Here is a 7,489-nt window from a genome sequence, read left to right on the forward strand (position 1 = left end):
CATTCAGACGGATGGAACAACTTATTCAATGAACTATAGTTGAACACCTACAATGTGCCAGGCAGAATTCTAGGTGGAATACATCCTGAACAAAAACAAAGCCTTGACTCTTATGGAAATTATATTCTATTGAGGGATACAGAAAATAAACACATAAGCAAGTAATATAGTCAGAAGGTTAATAAATTCTAATGAAGCAGAATGAAGGATTTGGAGATGATTGGGGATGGACACTAGGTGAGTATCACTTTATATAGAGTGGTCAGGGAAGCCTTCCATGGTAAGGTAACATCTGAACAGAGACCTGAAAAAAGTAAGGGAATAAGCTGTATGGACACCTCGAGAAAGAGTGTCCTAGTCAAGGGGAATAGCACATGCAGAGGTCCTGAAGCAAATGTGCCTGGTGTACTCAAAGAACAAGAAAGGGAGCAGGAAGAGGAAGCAAGGAGAAGAGTGGCAGATGAGATCATAGAAATAGCAGGGGGCCAGGTCATACAGGGCTTTATAAACCAATTTAAGGACTCATTTTTACCTTGGAGAAATCTGGAAAGTTTGAAAGTTTGGAAAGAAATCTGAAAGTTTGCTTATATGTAAAAGGATCACTCTAGCTGTTGTGTAGACAATAAACTATAGAATGAAAAGGAAGCAAAGAGACAGATTAGGATGCTATTGAAATACAAGAATGTGACGAAGATGGCTTGGACCCGGGGAGGTGGGACGAGGTCATCTGGTTCTGAATATATTTTGAAAATAGTTATAGTAGGATTGCCAGTGTAGGGTTTGCAAGAAAGAGGAAAATCAAGGATGACTGCCAGGTTTTTGGCCCTAGCTATTGAAGAATAGAGTTGTCATTACCTGAGATGAAAAGGCTGTAGGAGAAAAGGGTTTTTTTTTTTCTTGGTTTTATTTCCATAACGGGGGGTGGAAGTTATAAGTTTGATTGGAGACAAGTGGAGATGCTGAGTAGGCAGTCAGATATACAGATTCAGGGACACATTCCAAGCTGGAGATTTAAATTTGAGAGTTGTCAGCACACAGATAATATTTAAAGCCATTGGAGGATGAGATGACCAAGGGAGTGGGCACTGAGTCAGAAGAAAAGAGTTCTGAGTACTCAGTCCTGTTGGTCCCCAATATGAAGGGGTTGGCCAGAAGAGAAGGACCAGCCCGGGAGATTAGAAGGAGCAACCAGTGAAGGGAGAAGAAAAGAAAAAGAGGGGAACATTCTAGAAGTTGAAAGTGTTTCAAGAAAGAAACAGAACGTATCAGGGGAGAGTGAAAGGATTGATGATGCAAGAGAAAGAAAGTGACTGGTGATGTCCTCAAGGAGAGGAGAGTGTGCAAGAGGGGGGTGGCCTCCATAGGAGCACCCCATCTCACCCACAGCATCAGGGGCAGGCAGAGCACGTGGGCCACTTGCTCTTTCTCCCCTTACAGCTCTGCTCTTCTCGAGGGTGGCTTTCCCCTTCTGCCACCACCACCTGACCCCTTTCTGGTCTCAGACCCACGAGGCACTCCACCGGGATAATCAGATCAGAGTCTTCCCAACCCCTGGAATGTCTTAGACAAGTGCCAGACCCGGGCAGGACTCTGATGCTATTCACTTATCAAATTTTTCCCATTCTTCGAGGTCATCTAGAAGCCCATCTCCTCTGGGCACCCTTCCTAAACCTCCACAGCCCCAGCCCACAGTGCTTCCTCCTCCCCTGCCCTCCCACTTCCTCCTCCAACCCTGAGACTGGCATTGAAGGGCATCACCCTTGGAGAGCCGGGTTGGAGTGAGGACGGAGGCCCTCTCCAGCTGCATTTTGACACATCACCAGTAGGGGGCTCAGGGTAGCAAGTGCATCTGTCAACCACAGTAGGGACAACTTGCAAAAGGGTCTGCAGGTTGGAGGCAATCTGTTAGTCCCTTCCCAACTTTGCAGACTGCCTGTGAGTGTGCTAGCCTGCTTCATTAGTCCTGCCTGCTTCAGGGCCCGGGGGGAAATCCTTCAGGTGCTCTCTGGGAGAAACAGTCGCTGACTCAGTAGGTCCTTGGGGACATTGGGCAGGACTCTTTCAGAAGAAAAGGAGGCAGCTCCTTTTCCAGAACAGCTAACCCATTCTCCTCCTCCCATGCGCCATCCTTGTCAGGGCTGGGAGGAAAGCCCTGATGTCCTGGTTTCCAGCCCACTGTCCCGTCTACACCTCACTCCCTCTGGTCTGGGTTGAGGCATTCACTCCAGAGTTCAAAGTTTCTGCCAGCTACAACATTAGGAGGTATGGGGGGCGGGGGGAACCTGGCTGAGGAACCTGAGGAGATCGAGCTGGGGGCCTACTCTGAGGAACTCTTGAAATTACATGGGACAAGCAGAGAACACTGGGCAGCACATGTCAAAACCAACCAGAGTTGAAGTTGTCCCGTGTTTCTTGAAGGAGACGGGAAGTAAGCGTATTTGTCCAGTTTGAGAGGCCAACGTCTGGTCGACTCCCTGTCCCTGAGGGGAGGGAACTGAGCTGGTGAATATTTACAGACGTGTGGAGGGTGTGAAGCTTGATGAAGTGGGAGGACATTTTGACAGCAATGCTGACTCCAACAGAATGGAACAGGGGATTTCTAGGGTGAGTGGAAACACCCCAGGGGTGGCTGGGATCATTCCTCAGAGGTGGCCATGCCTCCTTGAGTGGATAAAGTCTGACGCTGCTCAAGGCCCTGGTTGGAAACCCAAGGCCCATCACGGGTTTGTCTGTGGGGGTGTCGGGTTTCCTCGGAAAGCCTGGTTGTAGAGATTTCTTTAGAAGTTGTATTTGTGATGATCTCATCATGGGAAACGAGGAAAGAAGAAGAGATGCCAAATATGTTATTTTGCTGAAAATCCTGTTTTAAGAAAACAATTGCAAGATTGTATTCATTAGCAACTGCTAACCACAAAAGTGGAAAAAACAGTTATGCCATTAAGAAATAATCCCCACATCGGATAGAGTGCGTGTCCTTGGGGATGGAGCCAGTGGGGAGAGAGCCCACTTCTGGTGACAGAAGCAGGGTGGGAGGGAAACTGTCAGAGGGCTGGCCGGACGCTGGAGCTCATATAGCCTGCCTACCTCAGACTGGGTTTCTCTCCAGGGTGAGTGACCTGAGGGGCCACCGATCCACACACAAGGCATGGTCCGGGAGGGACAACTTCTATCACCCCCCTCATGTCTCCACATGAAAGGCAGAGTGGGCTGAGGGAAGCCAGCAAGAGAAAGGGGCTGGGATTGGCAGTCAGTCATCCCGCCTTGGAAATGAGGATTTGGCCGGGGTGCTTGAGTTGGTTAAGTGTCTGACTCTTGGTTTCGGCTCAGGTCATGATCTCAGTGTCATAAGATCGAGGTGTCTTTTAGGCTCTACACAGGGCCTGGAGCCTGCTTAAGATCCTCTCTCCCTTGGGGTGCCTGGGTGGGTCAGTCAGTTGGTTTAAGCGGCTGTCTTCTGCTCAGGTTGTGATCTCAGGTCCTGGGATGCAGCCTGGCATCAGGGTTCCCGCTGAGCCAGGAATCTGCTTGTCCCTCTGCCCCTCCCTCCACTCATATGCTCATTTGCTCTCAAATAAATAAATAGAATCTTAAAAAAAAAGAAGACTCTCTCTCTCTCCCTTTCCCTCTGCCCCCCAACTCCTGCTTGCATGCTTTCTCTCTCGCTCTCTCAAGAAAACAACAAAACAAAACAAAACCCAAAAATCTGGCAGTGAATAATAAACCGTTCTCACTATTGGGACAGCTTAGCTTTCCCTTGTGCCGGCACCAGGGCTGGGACCGTGGTCGGATGTCCTGAAGATGTCCAAGCACATACCTCAAGCCCAGCTAAAACCACTTGACCATCACGAGTCCCCGTAACTCAAAAAGCAATACTAGGATTTGAGATTTAGCACCTGGATTGAGACGAGGATTTCTGGATTTCAAATGGTTTATCCCCTGTCTTCCCTAGGAAGGTCTCCCCTGCTGGCTTCTCCTGAGGGGCCCCTTGTTCTCCAAGCCTGGGGCTCTTGGTCTTATCCCTCCCGCTGGAACCCTAACTTGTTCTGTTATGTGCTCTTTTCTTTGAGCCTGTCAAGAGGCCAAACCTAGGAGCAGGACCAGGGCCAGGGGACATAAATGAGGCCCTTGTGATGCAACACTGAAGGAGGCCCTCATTCTTAGGGTTGTGCAAGTGCTGATAACTGGGTTATTAGCACGTGACTAGAAGTCATCAGAAAAAAAAAAAAATCAGAAAAACCAAAACAACTCCCAGTATGAGGGAAAACCGTCTCCTGGCACCACAGTGCTCTTTTACTTTTGTTGTTTTCTTTCTTAACTCCATCCCGGCCCTCCAGTTTGGAGAACCACCCTGACCCTCCAGCACAAGGACAGACTCCAAGATGGATTCCTGGTATCCCGAGCGCCGGAAGCATGGGCTGGAGAAGGAAGAGGAGAGCAGCGGGAGGAGGGTGAAAGCTACCACCCGGGACGGGGAGGACAGATACTGGAGAGGGTGGCCAGGGAAGAAGAGGGGACAGTGGGCCAGATGGGGACAGCTGGTCATACAAGCCTTGTTAGAAGACGTTTTGTTATTTTTCAGCGTATGTGTTGGATGGGGTAGGGGTGTTAAGGTGTTCTTGACGGATCAGTTCTGCTCTTTTTTCCAGGCTGCTCCTGCTCTTTTGCCCCCCAGATGCTTCCAGCTGGAAGTATTTGGATCTAGACACCTAAAGTCTAACATTCAAGTGTCAGGAATAAGAAAGCAGAAAGCAGGAACGTGCCCTGGTCACTCTGCTCTATATCCAACCCTACACTGGATCCGGTTATTTAGGGGAAACCTGGTTGCCTTAGACAGTCTGGGCTGGCTGGCCGCCCCAAATGGCAGTCTTCTGCACTCTAATTGAGTGGGTGGGGCTGGGTGGGGTGGTGGCCTTTGCCAAAACATCAAGGACTGAAACTGTAGTTTCAGACCTAAAAATGCAAACAAGTTTGGAGGTAAAGTGCAGCCTGTGTAAGGGGAGGCCAAGGTCAAGATACTGGTGTCACAGGGAACTTGGAAAAAATGCCTTAAGGGGGCCTTTGGCCCCCAGCACAGCCAATACTTGATTTTTCTTTCTTAGGGAAATGAAGAGTTCTGGGTATTGCTCTTAGGTGAAGCCTGCCAACGTCTTGGAGCTGCTTTCTGAAAGATGGGCTGCTTAGCTGCTCTAAGGAGCCCAACCTCACAACGCCCCCCTCACTTAAAGCTAGGTTAAGGAATTCAGTTTGCTTGATTTAAGGGTATTCAAATAGATGAGGAAAATACTTGTCCTTTTGTATGTTAAGGAGGCTAAAGAAAGATGTCTTTGAATTTTATTGGCATCTCAGAAATTCTGTTCCAGGAAAAGTAATAGGAGGGTCAGCACACGGCCTCCCTTTGCTAGAATGATGGTCTGATGCTCCTTACAGCGAGCCCGGGGAGGATGAGACTCTCAAGGGTCACTGTTCAATCTCTCATCAATCCTGAATGAACAATGGCAACTCTGGGGGTGAGGCCAAGGGCTGGAAGCAATCCTGGGTCCGGGAGGCAGCTGCACGATGCCTTCGGAACCAGACTGCTTCTGACTTTCTCCTCAGCGACCCTTAGCTTTTGTCCCCAGAGCTTCAGGATGACTGCTGTACAACCAGTTGTGTGTCTGCACTTCTGGCACAAAGAAAAAGAAGAGCAAAAGGCGAAGGCACATGCCAGCTAGGTCCGCTCTTTATTGTTACTCTGAAAAATGTTTAATTGTGGTAAAATACAGACATGATAGAATTTAACATCTTAACCATTTCTAAGGGCACAGTTCAGTAGCGTTCCATACATTCAGACTGTTGTGTAACCCATCTCCAGAACTCTTCCCATCTCATGAAACAAACTCCATATCCACTTAACAGCAACCCCCCACCCCCGCCCCATCCCCTCCTCCTCCAGGCCCTGGCAACCACACTTCTCCTCTCTGTCGCTAGGAATTTGACTGCTCTGGGGACCTTATGTAAGGGGAATCATACAGTACTTGTCTTTTTCGGACTGGCTTAGTTCACTTAGCATCTTGTCCTTGAGATTCATCCATTGCATAGCATGTGTTCGAATTTCCTTACTTTTTAAGGCTGAATAATGTTCCATTATATGTATTACCACATTTTATTTATCCATTCATCTACTGATGGCCACTTGGGTTTTTTCTACTTTTTGGTCATTGTGAACAAAGCTGCTATGGACGAGGGCACACAAACATCTCTTTGAGACTGTGCTTTCAATCTCTTGGGTTTATTCTCAGAAGTGGGATTGTTGGATCCCATAGTGATTCTATTTTTAATTTTTTGAGGAACCACCATGCTGTCTTCCGTTGCATAAGCCCATTCCTTTAACAAGTTTTTCTCAAAGCCCCAACGTGCAAGTTTCACTTCCATCTCATTGGCCACAGTGGATCACGTGATCACTTCTAGCTGCAAGGGAGCCTGGGAAATGATGTATTTTTGACTAGGCATAGAAAAACACCCTCTGCGATGTGGAGATTCCTGTATATTAGGGACGGTCACTCCAGCTGCTTGTGTTCAAGGCAGGTGTCTGAGTCTCAGCGGAGCCCATCCCAGACACTCTATCTATTCCCTGCCCTGGCTGTTTATCCTTTCAGGGGGATCAGCACCCTCTCAAGCCACTGCTTCCAGAAATGTGAGGCAATACTCACTTCCTTTCCTCCTGACCTGTTCTCTTAAGCAATTATGAAAAAATATCTCTCCCCCCACACACCAATATAAACTGTCCTGTGCTATTCCTTCCTTGTCCATCATGGCTGAGTCAAGCCTCTGCTTCCACACTATAAGTCCTCTGGGATATGACCTGTGTCACCACTGCAGGGCACAAGGCACAGGAGTGACTCTTGGTGGAGGGAAGGAGAGTCCATTCTTCTAGATTAGTTCTATGCCACCTCCAGGGTCCTGCTGGAGGGATCCTGGCTCTCTCAGCCTAAGGACACCTCTTCCTCAGATATTTCTCCCCAGGTTGTGGGGCCTGGTGGGGGCTGCTCATCCTGCGATCTATGAAGTCAGGCCCAGCCTGGAACAGGACCTGATAGGACAGGGGGAGCAGTACGCATTGGTGGAGAAGCTCATGACCTCCAAGCCGGATGGTCGTGCCTTGAACCCCTGTTCTCTGCTCCCATCCCTAGAAGCAGTTACGTAGACATAGCCGCTATCAAACTTAAATTCAGAAACACATGTGCACGTAGATTCAAATACAGAGTTGCTCACACAAACGTCCATACCCATGTACCACTGACACACACACACACAGAGGCACAGAATTCAATTTGCATTCGGCACTTAAATTCAAGGGGGCAAATCTTTTTCCTCCAATTACTACTTTTATCCTTTAGTAATTTATTAATCTATGTCTCAATTTTTTTATTTGTCAAATGAGGATAATCATGGCATTCCACTCACTGAGTTGTGAATATTAAATGAGATAAAATAGTAGAGAACTTATAAG

This window comes from Lontra canadensis, unplaced genomic scaffold (genome assembly GCF_010015895.1).
Source record: "Lontra canadensis isolate GAN:19392208 unplaced genomic scaffold, GSC_riverotter_1.0 scaffold28, whole genome shotgun sequence".
Taxonomy (NCBI): Eukaryota; Metazoa; Chordata; class Mammalia; order Carnivora; family Mustelidae; genus Lontra; species Lontra canadensis.